We start from the raw sequence: 18,694 nt of genomic DNA on the forward strand, positions 1-18,694 counted from the left end.
ATTATAGAATTTCCCCATTTCTGTTTATATATTTTAAAGCATCTTTAACATAAAAGAAAGTTGAACCATAGTTTTGCTTTATCAAATTTTTTGAAATTTAGGATTATATACAAGAATGGTTATAAATCGAGGCAAAGTATTTGAATTCTATGAGCTACAGAGGTTTAGGCGTGATATTTACAAGTAAATTTTCATAGACTCCTAACCATTCATAGATCTTGCTTAAAGAAGACACCCAATTGCTTCTCGCCTTTTGGCTAAGATCAAGTGTAGATCTGTTCTTATCAGTTTAATATCTGATACATCTGTCGTCTATCAGACGACAATATATTAGATGGATTTTTGGCACTAGAAACTGGAATAGGAGCTTGCTCCGTCCATTCCACCATTCCACGCATCGACCTGGTATTGCAGTACCTCCTGGAAAGGTGCACACACACACACACACACACACACACACACACACACACACACACACACACAAAAGAAGACACCCAAGTACAGAACTGAAGTTCGTAAGTTTAAAAAAAATAAAACACAAACTGAGCTTTTCCTGAAAATCCCAAAAGACCTATACACAGAGAAAAGAGTAAAAAAAAAAAAAAAAAAAACCAAAAAAACAAACAAACAAACAAAAAAAAACCAGGGGCCTGGAGAGATAGCACAGCGGCGTTTGCCTTGCAAGCAGCCGATCCAGGACCAAAGGTGGTTGGTTCGAATCCCAGTGTCCCATATGGTCCCCCATGCCTGCCAGGAGCTATTTCTGAGCAGACAGCCAGGAGTAACCCCTGAGCACTGCCGGGTGTGGCCCGAAAACCAAAATAAAAAAAAAGAGTGTCCCTGAATTAAAGTACTAATCAGAGACTAAGAGCAGAACTAAAATAGACTTATAAAAATAAATCTAAATGCACAAAATGATATTAATAGCTGAACTGTCTGATAAAACAAGAATAAACTATTTTGAGAGGGCCTGGAGTGATAGCACAGAAGTAGGGCATTTGCCTTGCCTGCTGCTAAACCAAAAATGACCCGGGTTTGATCCCTGGTATCCCATTTGGTCCCCTGAGCCTGCCAGGAGCAAATTCTGGAAAATCAGAACTGTTCAAAATCAAAACAGTCAAAGAAGAAGAGATAGTATATGGATAATCCATGTTTAATCTCAGGAACACTGTATGGTTCCCCAAGTCTACTGGGAGTGATTCCTCTGTTTAGAGCAAGAACTGAGCCCTAAGCACTGCCAGGTTCAGTCCAAAAAATCAAAAAAAGAAAAAAGAAAAAATTCAAAGCAGTCAATCAAAAACAAGCCTAGAAATAATTTTAAATAATACATATGCTGACCTGATATCAGTTACTGTAAACTTAATAAAATATGAAAAAAGGCCTTGTTCAAATAAAATTCAATGGAAATCCTGATGAGTTAATTTTATCAAATTAATTACCTTGAAATGTTGGAAAAGAACAGAAAAATTCTTAAAATAAAAAAATATAATTAGAACACCTTACTCAGAATTGGGAGAGGAAAAATGATCAGTGAATTTATATTGATTAATGTTCAGTCTGCATTCTGAATATCAGAAAGAACATATTTTATGAATGAGATTATAGTGGTTTGATAAATGAAACATAAAGTGATTCAACAATTATGTAATAGATTTCAAGATGTGAATCTATTTAAACAGGCTAATACTATTTACAAAACTATAGTGTAAGAAACAACGAAGTTGAACCCAGAGAGATAGCACAGCGATGTTTGCCTTGCAAGCAGCCAATCCAGGACCAAAGGTGGTTGGTTCGAATCCAGGTGTCCTATATGGTGCCCCGTGCCTGCCAGGAGCTATTTCTGAGCAGACAGCCAGGAGTAACCCCTGAGCACCGCCGGGTGAGGCTCAAAAAAAAAAAAAAAAAAAAAAAAAAAAAAAAAAGAAAGAAAGAAAGAAAAAGAAACAACGAAATTATTTAGTTCAAAAGGCTGGATCAAAAATTTGAGTTTGATACTTGGCTTTATGTGATCCACACTTAGCCCCCACTCCCCCAAGCAGCCCTGTCTATTACTCTGGTGTCCATGAGAATTGCATCTTCGTGTATGCAACTCTTTGGGGGGAGTTTAGGCCCCCCAAATACAATGAAAACCTCTGCTTTAAAAATATTTTTAAGAAAAAACCATTACTGACTTCTTGATCAAGAGAAATGATACAGAGACTAGGGTATTTGCATGCAAGTAGCCAACCTGACTCATTTCCAGAATTCCCTAAGTCAGCTAGGAGTGATTTCTGAGTGCAGAACTAGAAATAACCCCAGAGCATCATCAGGGGTGGCCCAAAACCCCACACCAAAATATAGTTGTTTGTCTTCATTATAAATTGAAAAAAAAAGAAATAATTAAGATATACTTTGGTTCATAGATGAACTGGACTTTATGAAGACAGAAACAAATCTCATGGATCTCATAGTCTGGAAAAATGAAGTGTAACTTGAACAGCACCAAATCAAAAAGATTTCCTTTGATAACAGTTTCTTTATACATTGTGACAATATATAAGTTACCTAAACCAAAGTGTTAAGGTGAGTGCAGAGAATAGTTTCAGTCCCTATAGGGAAGAAATGCACTGTTTTTATTTGTTCTTGTCTGGAAGCTCTTGGATTATTAATATATAATTTGATGATATTTAAAATCTACAATTCGCTGGAATCAACTTTGAGAACTCAATATTTGCATTAACACAATTACTTAGCTTGAAGATCATTAACATCTAGCAGGACTTTCACATGGTGATTATATCTGTCATGACAAAAATAAAATAGAAATTAGAGGTTGAAGAAGTCTAAATTCTTCAATGTAAAATTTTGACTAATTCTGGATGAGAAATCCAGAAACACAATATATGACATTTCACTTGCAGTGAACTATAAGAGCTATTTCCCAAGAAAATATCAAATATAGAATGGCTTTTTTTTACTCCACTTCAAAGATGCCTTTTCCAAATCAAATTCCTATTAATGCTGGTAGTATACTTACTGCCTAGTAGTAAAACTTCTTGAATAAATATTTTGTATTGCTTTGCTAATACTTTAATTTAATTATTAATTTAAATAATTCTGGTTTGTTTTTTTGGGGGACCACATTCAGTTGTATTCAGGGTTCCAGCTTGTTCTGTGCTCAGAGATCACTACTAGTGAGGTTTGGGGGTCAGTATAGGGTGCTGAAAATAAAACCTGAGTAGATCTATGCAAGCAAGGCAAGTATCGTATCCACTGTACTATATCTTCAGTACAATTAGTTGAGTCTGATTTCTTCTTGTTTATCAAAAGGTTTATGAGAGGCATAAAGTGATAGTGTAATGGGTATGGTGCTTTACTGCACACATGACTGAGTTTTATCCTGACAACACCACATATGTCCTCTGAAGCCTAGCCAAGAGTGTTAGTAAGGTGCAAAGCAGGAGTAATCACTGAACATAGTCAGGTGCTTTCCAAAAAAAAGATCATAAATAGAATCTTTATAGCATCATAATATCTGTAGCACACTGAGAAAGTAAACTAACAGATTCTAATAATCACATTTAGGTGGAAATTTGTTTTTTGTTCTTATATTTGTTTGCATGTTTTGGTATCATACCCGGTGATGCTCAGGGGTTACTCCTAGCTATGTGCTCAGAAATCACACCTGGCTTGGGGGACCATATGGTTGCGAGGGTTCTAACTGCACTTTGTTCTAGGTCAGCACATGCAAGGCAAATGTCCCACTGCTGTGCTACGCTCTGTCCCCAATATATTTGTATTTTTATAATTATTTGCTAGGAAATAGTATTTGATATATTTAAATTTGCTTCTATTATGACTATTCTTAAAAATCAATAACTGTATTGATTGTAACTCTACTACACAAATGTTTTCTAATCTACAATTATATATAATACATAAATATATACATATATTTCCCCTTAATCAAGTTCCAAAGTAATAGTAATTGGGATTTTTAAATGACCATTTCATCTTTAGTCATATAGTTTTATATGTAAATCGAAAAACTTAGAAAAGTAAAATAAGTGGAAAATATAGCGTTTGCATAATGTGGTATTCAAAATTTTTTTATTTATTTAATTTCAAGAGTGAAGGTTGAATTTTTCATTCCAAAAATTATATGGTGGTTAAGAAACCTAATTACTAATGTGAACAAGTAATTTCTTATCTAAACCAGGATTGCTTTTAGGGTATAGGAAAATGTTATTAATTATTTTATAATACCATACAAACCCCATGACTATTCCAAATAAATGGAAACAAAGTTCACCATACTATTAGATTAAAGCCCTTTTTTATCCAAAAATATCTGAATTATCATGATTGAAATGTATAACCATAATTTTAAGGAATGTAAACTTTAAAACTGATTTTTTGAATTTCATAACTCATTTTTATGTATGATAATATTTTCTACATATATTTTTATCATCAATATGACATGCTATTATGTTATACAGGAAAAGAATATCACACCACTTTAGGTGGTTATTTAGTAATTTATTATTTAGTAATTTATTTAGTAATATTAATTTGATATTTTCTTCAATATTCAACTTAAAAACTTGATTGACTGACAATTAAATGTTCCACTAGAATAATCCATACATCAAATATGTGCACCCTATTTTTTCAAAAAGCATGTCTCTTCATTACCAGTTTAATTCTCTCTATCCATCCATCCATTTATCCGTCCATAAACTCACATAACATAGACTCTATGCTATTGAACTTTTTATGTTATAAAATTTATGTTATAAAAGTTCATAATATAATTTTCATGAAATTCAACATCAGTATTGTTTTTAAAAAAATAACAAGCCATGGTCAGTGAGAGAGAATTCATGTATCTGAGTTCATAAAAATTTGTAAAAACTAATTGAAGGCCCAAGTCAAATTATCAGCTCTGAATCTAGTAACTGAAGTATCGAAAGGTGTGATCCCTGAGAATCAAGCCAAGGTAAGACCTAAACTCCAAATATAAAACAAAATATTCAAAACAAAACAGCCACAATTTATAGACTATAATACATGTTCGCAATTCCAGACCTGTAACAATACCACTTCTCAGAGCAAACAGTTTGAAGTGAGATTTTTAATGATCAAAGAGAAAATAGTGCACAAATCTTAAAACAAAACAAAAAAAAAACTTTTTTGGTCAGCATACTGATTCTTAGAATAAAAAAATCATGTTTTACATTATAACTATTTTCAAAAGTCTCACACAATTAGCAAAAACATGTAGAAAATTAAATATTTTTTGTTTTATTCTACCCTTTCTCAAATCCTTCTCAATTTTCTTGCAGAAAATTACTACAGTCAATTTTGCAGTGAATATCCTTTTTCTACCTGATAAGAAGGAAAGAAAAACTAATGAAAGTCAATGAAAATCAGAGTGTAATATTTGTATGTGGAAATTACCACAATAAATTACCTCCACTCCATGTGTTCTGCTATTTTTGGGTTTGGGGCTACACCTAACAGTGTACAGGGCTTACTCCTGACTAAGTGCTCTGGGGTGAATTTGGAGATGGAAGGACCATATGAAGGACCATGTCTTTCAACCTGGGGATCAAAAGAGGGTAAGCCTCATTTGAGGTAAGTACCTTATTCCCTGTACTATTTCTCTGGCCCGTATGCTATTTTCTGTTCTAATGTCCTTTTCCCTTTAATTAAATCACAGCAATCACAGAGATAGCAAAGTGGTTATGGCACTTACCTTGCCAGCAAAGATTATAGTTTGCTGCCTGGTACGAATATTTATAGTCTCCAAGCACTGTCAAACCATAAGCACTGGCAGGCATTATCTCTGAGTACAGGGCCAGAATTAAGGTCTGATCACTAGGGTCTAGGCATGAAATAAATAATCATCATCATCAATATCATAATCAATTATCATCATCACAATAATATATATTATGAAACAAAAATAATTGTTGATACATTATTTTCTGTGTAATGATTTTGAATTATTAAGAATTGTCTATGAATAACCTGCATAACAAAAGAAAAGCCTAAACTTATTAGTGTGTTTAATTCAAAACTGTGTGGAAATATCATGTGAAAATATTAGTAATAATTTTCATCTGCCTCCAGACAAACGTCTGATCATGGCATTTACCTGGTTAACAGACAACAGCAATAAAACAGGAGAGAAAGCAGACTGGCTTCCAGAAGGTTGCAGGCTATTGAATCAGACTGACCTTAATAAGAGACCCACGGAGCAGTTCACCTACTGGTAATGAAAATGAAATCTGTTCTTAGCAAGGTTGGCAGCTGTCACCTCACTTTGAGCTTTAACAAGTCTGCTGATATAACATGTGACCCACACTATGAAGAGAAGTCTGCCATCACTGGGAGAAACCCATCTAGAAAATTGTTTAGAGACAGCATTCAAGCAGCCAAGATAGTCACTACTTCCAGGGGATTTAGACTCAATCCACTGGATCTAATGAATGCATCTACATCTATAAATGTATTTTTGGAGCTCATTATCCATAATTCATTTGATTTATAACGTACAGTGTCTTCACATCTATGAAGAAATTCCCAGCTATTTTATTTTATTTATTCTAGATCTATATTTAGGATTGAGTATATTTAGAGTTTCAGTATATACTACATATATATGTGCTATATATTTTCATGTGTACTACAGACATATCTAGATATATAGATATAGATACATATGGTTTTTGAGCTACACCCAGCAGCCCTCAGAGGTTACTCCTGGCTCTGTACTCAGAATGACTCCTGGCAGGCTCGGGGGACCATATAGAATGCCAAGGACAGAACCCAGGTCTGCGTATACAAGGCAAATCTCCTTACCTGCTGTGCTACTGCTCCAACCCCTACGTTCTTTTAATATACTACTTTTAAAATAAAAACAAAGCATCAGAAAAACAATTGATATGAAGTTGTATATATACATATATATGTGAGTACACTTTGTAGAAGCTGTTACACTTTATAGAAGTTGTTATGAAAACAACCAAGAAAGAATAACTTCAGCATCAATATAATCTGAATCTATAATAGGGAAAAAAAATCCGTTCTTAATTTTTTCCAACCTAAAACAATCTTTTCATCCAAAGAAAGTCAGTGTGGGATGGATTTTTCTCTTTTTATTTCTTACATGTTAACAAAAATTGAAAAACATTTTCAAGTAATAAAAATGCCATTTTAAACAAAAGTGCCATTATGGGTTTGAAGCAAAAGAATTACAGCACAATATATGCATACATACATTCATACACAATACTTATGAAGCTTGTTTTTAAATCATATTTTTCTTCAGTTGTGGATTTCTATAAGACCACATATTTTCTTTGATTTAAATCTAGACGCCACTAATTTCAGGCACATAAAGTAATTAAAATCCTCTTTATATGTTTTGAAGTGATCTATATGTTAGACAGAAGTTAAATTACTTTCTTCAATCTACAAGAGAAAAAATGTGACTTCTAAGTTAGAGATATCAGGGAAAAGGATGAAAGTGGTGCATAGTGTCAGAATTTAATAATCATATATGTATATAATTTTATAAATAATAAAATATTGTGAATTAAATATATCTACACACAAACACCTTTATCTATTTTAAATTCCTTGAAATTTATATTAAAAATAAATGTCATTGAATTTTACAGGGAGATATTTAAGGCACACCAGGAAGTACTTTGGGGGATATTCCTAAAGCAGCAAGAATAGGTAGGGAGAGAAATAATGTATTTAATAACTTTGAAAAACTTAAGAGATTCCTATGCCTTTAAAAATGGAGATAGTTGGGTCAACGACATAGTTCAGGAAGTAAAACTGTTGCCTTGCATACAATCAATTCTGGTTGGACCCCTGGTACCATATTTGGTCCTCCTGATACTGTCAAGCATCATTTCAGAGAAAAGAGCCAGGAACAGCTACATAGCAACTCCTGGTGTATTTCAACACCCCTTCTTCCTGAAAGAAATGATAACTTATTTGTAAAGAGATGAAAGCTGAATACACATAAAGATAGGATTGAGAGAAATCTCTGAAGGCGAGACAGTATTCTGCCCAAATTACAAATAAGAAGAGACTTCAGAAGAAAGTAGATTTATCCACTATCACCTGAGAGTAGGTACAAACTTGTGAAGAGGTCAATTCTGTATTATTTTTTAGGCTACCCTATGAACAGGAATGAGGAAAATACTTTGAATCAAAGGTCTAGAAACCAAAACTTAAATATAAGTCCTAATAAATCACAGTGGCATGGGAAAATAATTGCATGTTCATATCAAGAAAACAATAACCTCTTCTCTGGAGCTTGGCCATATTGTTGAGAAACGCTTGGGTACACCTGATCTCAAATACAAATCATTTAAGCAGACTCATGCTTGCTTTGCTGAACAAACGGGAAACCAACAGGAGTGACAGCCTCCACTGACTTATCCATACCCTAAGGTTTATGAATTAGCTGCTCTTGAAGATGAGCAGCAGAGATTTCACACTTCAGGCCCTGTTTTCTTCTCAAACATGCACTGAGCAGGCTGTAGAAAAAGCCTTAAAGGACTCCACAGTTCATTCTCCACAGCCAGTAACCATTCTCAGTTTCTTGAAGCAAGCCTCAGTCCAGGGGACAATGCACCGTGTTGTCTGACTCATTTTTCATCCAGACAACTTTCTGTCAAAATCAATCTATTTCACTGGGCCTCTAGTCACCAGCTTCAATATATTCTATGTGATAAATATATTTTGAAATGGAGAGAGCGATTTCATGTTAACATAAGACTTTTTACTACTGTCAGTAAACCAGGGTTAAAGATTGTCAATGTGACATCTCCCTAATGATAAATTTAGTTAACAATGCAATAGTTGATTCTAGAATGTTTAATTAGAGTTTAGTGGCTGACAGTTTTGGTAGCAAATTTAGGTTGTTTTGAGGAAGAAATATGTTCTTGGGATTTATTATTAGCTTATAATTTTTGAGAGAAATAATAAAATGTGGGGTCTTGTGGCATAATATCTGTACTGTCATTTCATATGTTTTACATTAATATTACACTCTTCAATGAATCTACCATAATGTAGGTAAAATGACAAACTTAACTTTAATATCCTGTGTTAGTTTTCATTAAATATCAATGCAATGTTATTTATTTCTTCTCTGAAAATTTTAAATTAAATAATTTTCGATTACTCATTTTAATTTTTTGTAAAAAATCCTTTTACCGTACTTTCTAGCTTATAAGACTTTTAAAACGAAGAAAAGTCAACCAAAAATTGGGAATCGTCTTATAAGCCGAGTATATCCCGAAAAACATTTCGATATGCCTCTAAAGGAAAACATCTGGATATTGCCCCGAAATGAATTTTCCAACTCGATCCTGCACCAATCACTGCAAGGCTGTTCGGACCGCCTCTCTAACTCAGCCAATCCAAGCAGGCTTTTTATGCATGCAAATTATACGATGTTCAGTACCCGAATCTACATTGTAAAAAGCCTGCTCAGACTGGCCAGTCAGAGAGGAAGTCTATTACAGTATAACCTTTGAACCTTTGCTTGTTGTGATTGTCTCACTGTGGTACATTCAGTTGCAGCACAGGAATGTTCTGTCTTATACAGCGAATACAGTGAATACAGGCGTAAGCCTATGTTTTAACTGTAAAATTAGGGATCGTCTTATATGCTCAGTTGTCTTATATGCCGGAAAATACAGTATATATTATCTATAGAAAATTTAAAGCAGATACATGTTTGAAGTTTAGACATTATTTTACATAGTTATTTATAATATGTTTCCAGGCAATTTTAAGGTAATGCTCTAGCATTGCCTTAAAATTGCCTGGAAACATATTATAAATAACTATGTAAATTATATATATATATTATAACAAATACATATTTAAAGGATTTGAAAGTCAGAGATACTGATGAAGTTTTGGAATAAATTTTGGTGTATGTAAATGAAACATATAAAAGTTAGGAATAGTGGGGAGAAATTAACCCACATTTGTGGTGTCTCTGCAGAAGCAGGGAGGCCACAGGGGAAGTAGAATATTTAGTGTAAATAGGGATTTTGAGAGAAAAGATTTGACTAATGCTAGAATAATAAAGAAATACAGTGGAATATAGGATAACACAGAGTGTAGTTTCCTATAAAAGAACAATACAAAGTAATCCTGAACAGAACTATTAGAGCTTAAATGTGTTCCAGCTAATTTGATAAATCCCCAAGGGGCCAGACTTTATCTTATAAAAGAAGGTATGAAAATTGTGTTTAAGATTCTTCCTTATATGTGCTGTACCTAAGACAAAGGCAGGCTGAGTTCAAAAGTTCAACATATTTAGAAAGACATAGCAAACCTATGTAAGCTTCAAATATGCTAGAAAGTAAATCAAGAAAAACCAATCATACTGCTAATCATATATTTTATATACATATTTTTAATTTCATGGGGAAGCCAATGGAATCTATGCTTTAATGTAGCTAAATACCTTGGAGAATAGTTACTCTAGTATGAGAAAAGAAATAAGTAACTGTGTTAATTTCGCCCCACACATATTGAGGACAAAAGCAATTACAAAGATTTTTAAAATTTTCATGATGAATAATAAATCTAGTTTAGTTTGCTCAACTGTTCATAACCTATGTATATAAATGACTCTCCCTACATTCAAAAGTATCTATTATTTTAGTGAGGGCTATATTCAGGATATTTCAATCAAATGTATTTTCTTAATGTTACACCATTTATGCTCCAAATGGATCTGTTTTAAAGACTTACAGACATGTATAAGATGTTTTATATTCACTGAGAAAATCATTGGTAATACCCTTTAAATATATGAAGAAATAATGTAACACACTAGAAATTAAATACACACAGATCTATAATTAAAAATGTAAATCCTATATACACATATTGAGATAAATATACAAAAATTTTATTTCTTCAAATTAACTTTAATTTAAACTAATAAAGCCATCTAGTTTGTAATATCAAAATGATAGTATACATAAAATTAATTTAACAACATAGTAAATAGACACTAAAACCATAAAATCCTGTGAAGTAATTTAAATATATGTAACTTAAAAATATCCTATATTTACAGCTAAAATAAGTTATTTGATAGGGTGGCAATGCTCCTAAACTGACAAATTCAATAAAATGCCTAATGTAATTGTGACTTTTAATACTTAGAAAATTAAAAAGTTCATCTGAAAATATATAAAGTATTTATTAAAAAATCCAGAATAGTAAATCCAATGTAGGAAAAAGACAAACAAATACAGGTTTCAAATATGATTTAAGAGGACAAGCCTAAAGTAGCTAAAGACTGACTTTGATCATCAGCACCTACATGTATATATACATGTGAAATATGTACATATACATAAGTTTACTGTATGGGTATATATTGCTAATTAGTTTTTTATGGTTACAACTTCCACAAAAAATATTTATTACATTTTATTTAGTCATACTTTTATTGATGGCCTTAGGGGTATTCAAGTCTTTTTAGCTTTATGACCAATGCTACTGAGAATATTTGCACACCAGTTTTCATAGAGATAGATACTTTCATTTATCCTGCATTAATATAGATCAATGCATGCATATTTATGTATATCAGGATATTAGAGTGAAATAGTGGGTTCATATGGAAATATTTTGAGGGACTACAGAACTATTTTCTAAATGACTCAAAATTTCAACCTCCTTCCCAAAATATAAATAGTTACAATTTCTATATATCCTTATCTTTTTGTTTTGTTTTGTTTTGTTTTGTTTTGTTTTGTTTGGGGCCACACCAGGAGGCACTCAGAGATTATTCCTGGATCTCTGCTCAGAAGTTGTTCCTGGCAGGCACGGGGAATCATATGAGATGCGGGGATTCTAATCACTGTTGGTCCTGGGTAGGCTGCTTGCAAGAAATACACCCTACCGCTGTGCTATCTCTCCGGCCCCAAGCATATCTTTTTTTTTTTTTTTTGAGCAATTCTAATTATGGGAAGTGCATTATCTCTCACACTCTCTCATACACTTACTCTCCACACATGTTATCTTATGCCTATTTTATATAGTTACATTTTATATATACACTTTGCAAACATATTTATTAAAATATTTTTTTCTTTTAAGTATGCTACTTTCTGTTTTTAGTTGTCAAACTTGTACAATTTAAATCTGTATAGAGTATTATTTTGACACTATATGAGAAAAATACTAAAATTAAAACCTTAAAATTCAGAATTAGAAAATTATAAAGTACTTAATTTTATAGATATTATGGTATGTATACTGTCATTTAATTCATAATACTATAATATGCACTATAAAATACATGAAAGTCAGAAATTTGGTTTCTATGAATGATGCCATAGGATTGAAGGTGTTTGCCAGAAAAGAAGAGAACCTTACTTATCTAGAGGAAAGAAAATGCGAAATTAAACAAAGTACATTAACATCTTTCATTTCATGTTTTTATCAAATCCAGGTCTCCTCTATTTCCCCAAAGAGTTGAATCCCTCAGTGGTGTTTAATGCTTTTGTTTGCTTTGTCTTATTTTAGTCTCTCTTTATAGCCAAATCTCAAGTGGATTGAGTCTCCAGTATTGAGGCATTTTACTTCAAAAGTACTAATTTCTGTACAATTAATTAAATGCATGTTATATATTCCTAACAATACATGAGTTTAAGATTAAATATTTTTAAAATATATGAAATTAGTTATAAATTCATACATTTTCCATAAAAACACTCTGAGAGAAATCTTTTTTAAATAATCATATATGAAAATATAAGATGTTCTCTTCTAGTTTTAAATCCTTCATTTCTGAGTTCATTTGTAATTTACACATTTTTAACAGAATTTCTAGGGTCAGAGTTAGAGCAATGGAAAGCTTTGAATGTGACAGACCTGGATATAATCCCCAGCATCCCATATGGTCCACTGAGATTTGCCAGGGGTAATTCTTTTTTGGGGGGGAGGGTTTGGGTTTTTGGGTCACATCCAGCAGCGCTCAGGGGTCACTCCTGGCTCCACACTCAGAAATCACTCCTGGCAGGCACGGGGGACCATATGGGATGCCGGGATTCCAACCACTGTCCTTGTGCGTGAAAGGGGAATAATTCTTAACTGCATTACTAGGAGAAACCCTAGAGCATATCTGGGTGTAATCCCAAAACAAAACAAACAAAAAATAATTTCTAGATATAGCATAATTTAAGTGAATTTTTTATTTTCAATGTGAACAAAGCTATAAAGTGGAGGGATTAAAACCAGAATTGGAATGGTAATAGAGTGGCAATAATACCAAAGTTGGAATAGCAATGGTTAGAGTGGCAGTCTGTATTAGAGTAGCAATCAGTATTAAGGAATAAGACACAATTAAAATCTATGAAACTGATACTATATACATTTTCACATGTATATATATACATGTATTAAGATTGTAAAATATGTTTAAAAATATTTTCTTAATTTTTAAGATAGTCCTATTCTTCCTAAAATGTACATAACTTTTTGAATTTTAGAATATATAATTTAGGGCCTGGAGAGATAGCACAGCGGCGTTTGCCTTGCAAGCAGCCGATCCAGGACCAAAGGTGGTTGGTTCGAATCCCGGTGTCCCATATGGTCCCCCGTGCCTGCCAGGAGCTATTTCTGAGCAGACAGCCAGGAGTAACCCCTGTGCACAGCCAGGTATGACCCCCCCCCCAAAAAAAAACAAAAAACAAAAAAAAAAGAATATATAATTTAAGATATTTTTCCAGAGATAACTTTATTTCAACTAAGAAAAACACAGTTTCTATCAATCTCTAAACTCAACATTAGAATCATCTCCTTTTTATGCATTAGATAAAATTATAGGGTAAATGTATATAAAGGTATTTTCATATATACATATATGTATATATGTATATTACATATATATACATATGTATTCATATATACAACTAAATTTGTGGCTCATTATTTAATGATATATGAAGAAATACTTTAATTTATTTAAGCCAAAATGACTAGTACCTTTATAAATATAATTTTAAAAATTGTTCAAAGTACAAAAATTGTATTTTGCTAGTATTATATCTCAGAAACATAAACCAATGGAAATGATTCACTAATGGTGTTCTGATCATCCAATTAGAGAAACTAATTTTAAATTTAATTAACTTGAAAATACTAAATCTTTTAGTAGATTAGGGATCATTATGAATACTAGAAATGCAAATTTAACATCTCTTAATAGTTTTCAATATTGTGAGACAATAGAATTACATTATAGAAGTACATAGAGTTACTTTAGTAAAGCACAAACTATATGTAAATCTAATTATAAAAAGGCTCTAAGACATTTGTAAACTTTTATTTTGTCCTGTTGAAATGACTGAGTATGATGCTAACATGTTTCTAACTTTGGGATGCTTCTATAACAACTAAATGAGAGTCAGATAAATGGGTAGATAGATAAATCAGGCAGTGAAAATTGGGAAGAGAAATATATAAGAAAGTGAAAGATATTATAAGATATTTTAAAGTTGCTTGACTCCTTTAAAATGAATAATCAAAGAAACTTGAGAGCAAACATATTTTTGAAGTTGATGGTGATAATATTCTACAAATAAGAAACTTCAGGTAGGTGAATAATGAATTGGGAAATGGAAGTTTCAGAAAAATCAAAGCAAATCAGTCCTAGTGGACTGGAGGAACAGCACAGAAAAGTAAGATCATAGATAGTTTATTTAGTGGTAATAAGTCACAGAAATAAGGCGTGAATTTCACCATGAGCAAAAATCATTGAGTAGTCTTAAGACAAAGTTTTTTATTACATCAGCCTAGTGCAATAATTAAGGGTTAATTAAGCAAATACTGCCCTCTGCTATGGTCCCCAGCATCAGGCAGGTCACCTACATGCGATGGGCAGCCTCAGAGGCTTTCAAAGAGCATCACATTCTGATGGGTGTGTTTCCACATTGAATCAATTTCCCTGTAAAGAGTCACTGGGAGGAGTCCCTGGGCCTGCTAACACAATTGAGAATTCAACAACAATAAGAAACACAACATCAAAGTTACATGATCTTATTTATGTTTATAAAAGTCAAATTTTTCTAGCTAGCAAACAGATAAAATATAAGAAAAACTAAAGCTATTAAAGGCATTTATAGGGGCCAGAGCAGTGACGCAGCAGTAGGAAGTTTGCCTTGCATGCTGCTGACCTAGCACTGAAGTTCCGTCCCTTGGCATCCCATATGGTCCCCAAGCCAGAAGTGATTTCTGAACACATAGCCAGGAGTAACCCCTGAGCATCTCCGGGTGTGGCCAAAAACCCCCCAATAAAATAAAATAAAATAAAATAAAATAAAAGGCATATAGTAGTATTCAAGGCCAGACATTAAATAAGGTGACAGTAACAAAAACAGATAAAGATAGATATAATTTAAATTTTCTTGTAAATTGAACTATAAAGGTTTCAGGCATCGTGTTACAAATAATGAAAATAGGAAACATGGATAGTTTTATTTTAGTGTTGTTAAAGGCACTATTGATTAATATGGAGTGAATGTGTGAATAATCAAATGAATAATCAAGTGCAGTGTTAGCTACATTAAATTTTAAATTTGTAATCTAAAATAAAATAGGAATGAAAAATATAGTTATGTGAAGATCACCAGCTTTTCTCTCTCTCTTAGCCATACAAGCCTCTGTCTTGTATATCTGTCTACATTCCTTGTGATAATGCTGAGCTTATTTTTATTACTTTATTTAAGCATTGTGGTTACAAAATTGATCATGATTAAGTTTTAATCAAACAATGTGTACCACCCTTCAACAATGAACCAATTTCAACAATTTCCCTCCCATTCTCCCCCCTCCGCCTGCCTTTGGGCAAGTATTTAATTCTCTCTCTCTCTCTCTCTCTCTCTCTCTCTCTCTCTCTCTCTCTCTCTCTCTCTCTCTCTCTCTTTTCCTCTTTCCTTTTTTTTTCCTTTCCCCCTTTTGACACTATGGTTTTCACTACTGTTAATGAAGGGGTACAATATATATCATTTTATCCCTTTTCATTCATTACCCCGTTTTTGTCCAAAGTGATCCATTCCATTTAGCATTGTCATACTACATCTCTCTTAGTGGCAAGCTTTCTGCCACAGTTAGTCCTCCTGGGCTTTATCTTCATTGTCTCTGTATATTATTACTATACTATCTGTTTTCAGGGTCAGAGGTTTCAATGATGTGAGCCCCGAGGTTCAAAAAACGGCTGCAGTTTCTTCTACTTCACCAGATCTTCAATAGCACCTTTGTTAAGCTCAACAAGACTGGAATTAATATGCTTAGAAATGTAGAACCCTACATTGCATGGTTTAACCCAAAACTGCAGTCAGCAAATGAGTTGATCTATAAGCTTGTTTATGACAAAATTTACAAGAAGCGAATTGCCCTAACAGATAATGCATTGATTACACAAACTCTTGGTAAATAGGGCATCGACTGATAGGAAAGATCTGCTTCCTGAGAGCTATACTACTGGGAAATGCTTCAAAGAGGCAAATGACTTTCTCTGACTTTTTAAATTACTTTCTTCCTTTGGGAGGATGAAGAAAAATGCTACCCATTTGTAGAGGATGGAAATGCTGGCAAAAGAAAAGACCAGATAATCGGCTGATTAGACATAAGAACTAAGGTATCTACCATATCTTTGTAATCTGGTCTATTAATAAACAATTGCTTCCAAATTTGGAAAAAAAATAAAGTAAAATTAAATTAAAAAACATATAGTTAGATAAGTTTATCTGGTATTTCTTAAAAAGTGAGAGCAGAAAATGTACATTGAAGATAACATCTTCTCTTACATTTTTAAGGAAATCTCTACAGTGCTCTTTGATTTCTGGATTTATTTCAAATGCTTTCAAATATTTCCCTATAGGTTAGAAAGATAGTACAGGAGGGAGCTTGCCTTGCATATGGTATCAAGGCCTAGGACCCCATACGATCCACCTAGCCCCAGCAAGAGTGATCTCTGAGCACCAAGTCCTTACTACCACTGGCTGTGGCCAAAAATAAGAAAAAATAAATTAAAGAAAAAATTATGTGCATATTTATCTCTATATAGATATTGAAATATATATAGGTATTATAAAGTTTAATTTGTTAATACGTGTAAAATAAAAATCTTAAAACTATATTTTTGTTATTTTAATGACTTTCAGTGTGAAAAACTTAAAGAGAAAAATAACCAACCCTCCACCAAATGTATTGGTTTTCAAACAGATGGTTATGAAAATTTCATTATATTGGAAAGAAAAATGGTGACAAAACTTAAGACCCAAAAGGAAATGGCAATTTTTAATTTGTTCATTCCAGTTAAGTACATGTATGTTTTTTTAGCATTTTTACATATTTTTATTATATTGGAATCGAAAAGTTTAAATTCTAAAATTGGCAAATATTTTGTTACTAAAAACTTTATTGAATGTAGTCATTTTTGTTACATAATACCATCTTATTTCTATAAATAGTACTAGAAATATAATGACTAAATTAAATAAATTCCTTTTGCTGTTTCTAAATATTATATCTCAATTCTGTTCTGCATTTAAATATAACTTCCAAAGCATGATAGAATATGCGCAGTATGAAAATAACATTAATATGATGTTTGCCTTTCCTGGTAAATATGGTCCATTTATAATCTGTCTTATGATTCATTCCCATGAAAGTTACTATGTACTAACATTAAATTTCACAAAACACTACTACAAAATTTTCTATATTAATATCATGTTTCATTCTCTATAATGCTATTAAATATTTTAATACAATATAAAATATATGAAAATAACAATTTCCCTTTTAATTTAGTTTCTGATATACTCAGAATAAAATGCAAACACAACTTAATAAGTTTAAAATTAAAATTTTCTGAGCAGCTTTAATATTGTCACTCGAAACTTAATCCATTATTTATATATTTATATTTAATGCTAACTTATGGGCATATAAACATGTATGTTTTGTGAAATCGTCACTTATAAGGGTGCTGCTATATAATTCATAGTGAGAAAAATTGACTCTCAGTGTTAGATATTATTTCATTTGCTTGCTTTGGGACCACTCCCTGAGGTGCTCAGTGCTGCCTTCTAGATCTGTACTCAGGAATCACTCCAGGCAAGGCTTATGTGACTATATGGCTTGCTAGAGACTTAAACTGGGCAGGCCACATACAAGCAACTGCCTTACACACTACACTATCTATACAGCCTCCAATATGACCTGTTCCATTTTAAAAATATTTTGTATTTTAGCTATTCTGTTGAAAGTTCCAACATGTATATAATTTAGTCATAAAAAATGACTTGCAGAGAGAAGTCAGTTGAATACTTTAAGTGTTGAATTTTAACTATACATAAAGAAAACTTTTAGTAATATGAGTTATAAAAAAGTAGGGCAATGGAGGTTCAAAACATTGTAAAACAGATGGTGTCTATAGAATAACATACAAGAGCACCCTACCTGGCACTCTGAGTCTATATGTAAAAGTTCAACATAGTATTGCTCTATATGAATTGTTTATAGCATCCACATGAAAACAGTGTCTTGTCTGAAAATTGAAAACATATTTATATTATCGTTCTGTTATGTGGTCTTGTGTTATGTTATATTATATTATGTTATAAAATGAATGCTT

At 32.5% G+C, this 18,694-nt stretch overlaps 1 pseudogene; it reads left to right on the top strand.

Moving 5' to 3' along the window:
- Positions 1 to 238: 238 nt before the first annotated feature.
- On the top strand, positions 239 to 439 carry LOC126008150 (uncharacterized; annotated as a pseudogene).
- Positions 440 to 18,694: the final 18,255 nt, after the last annotated feature.

This window comes from Suncus etruscus, chromosome 4 (assembly GCF_024139225.1).
Source record: "Suncus etruscus isolate mSunEtr1 chromosome 4, mSunEtr1.pri.cur, whole genome shotgun sequence".
In the NCBI taxonomy this organism is placed as follows: Eukaryota; Metazoa; Chordata; class Mammalia; order Eulipotyphla; family Soricidae; genus Suncus; species Suncus etruscus.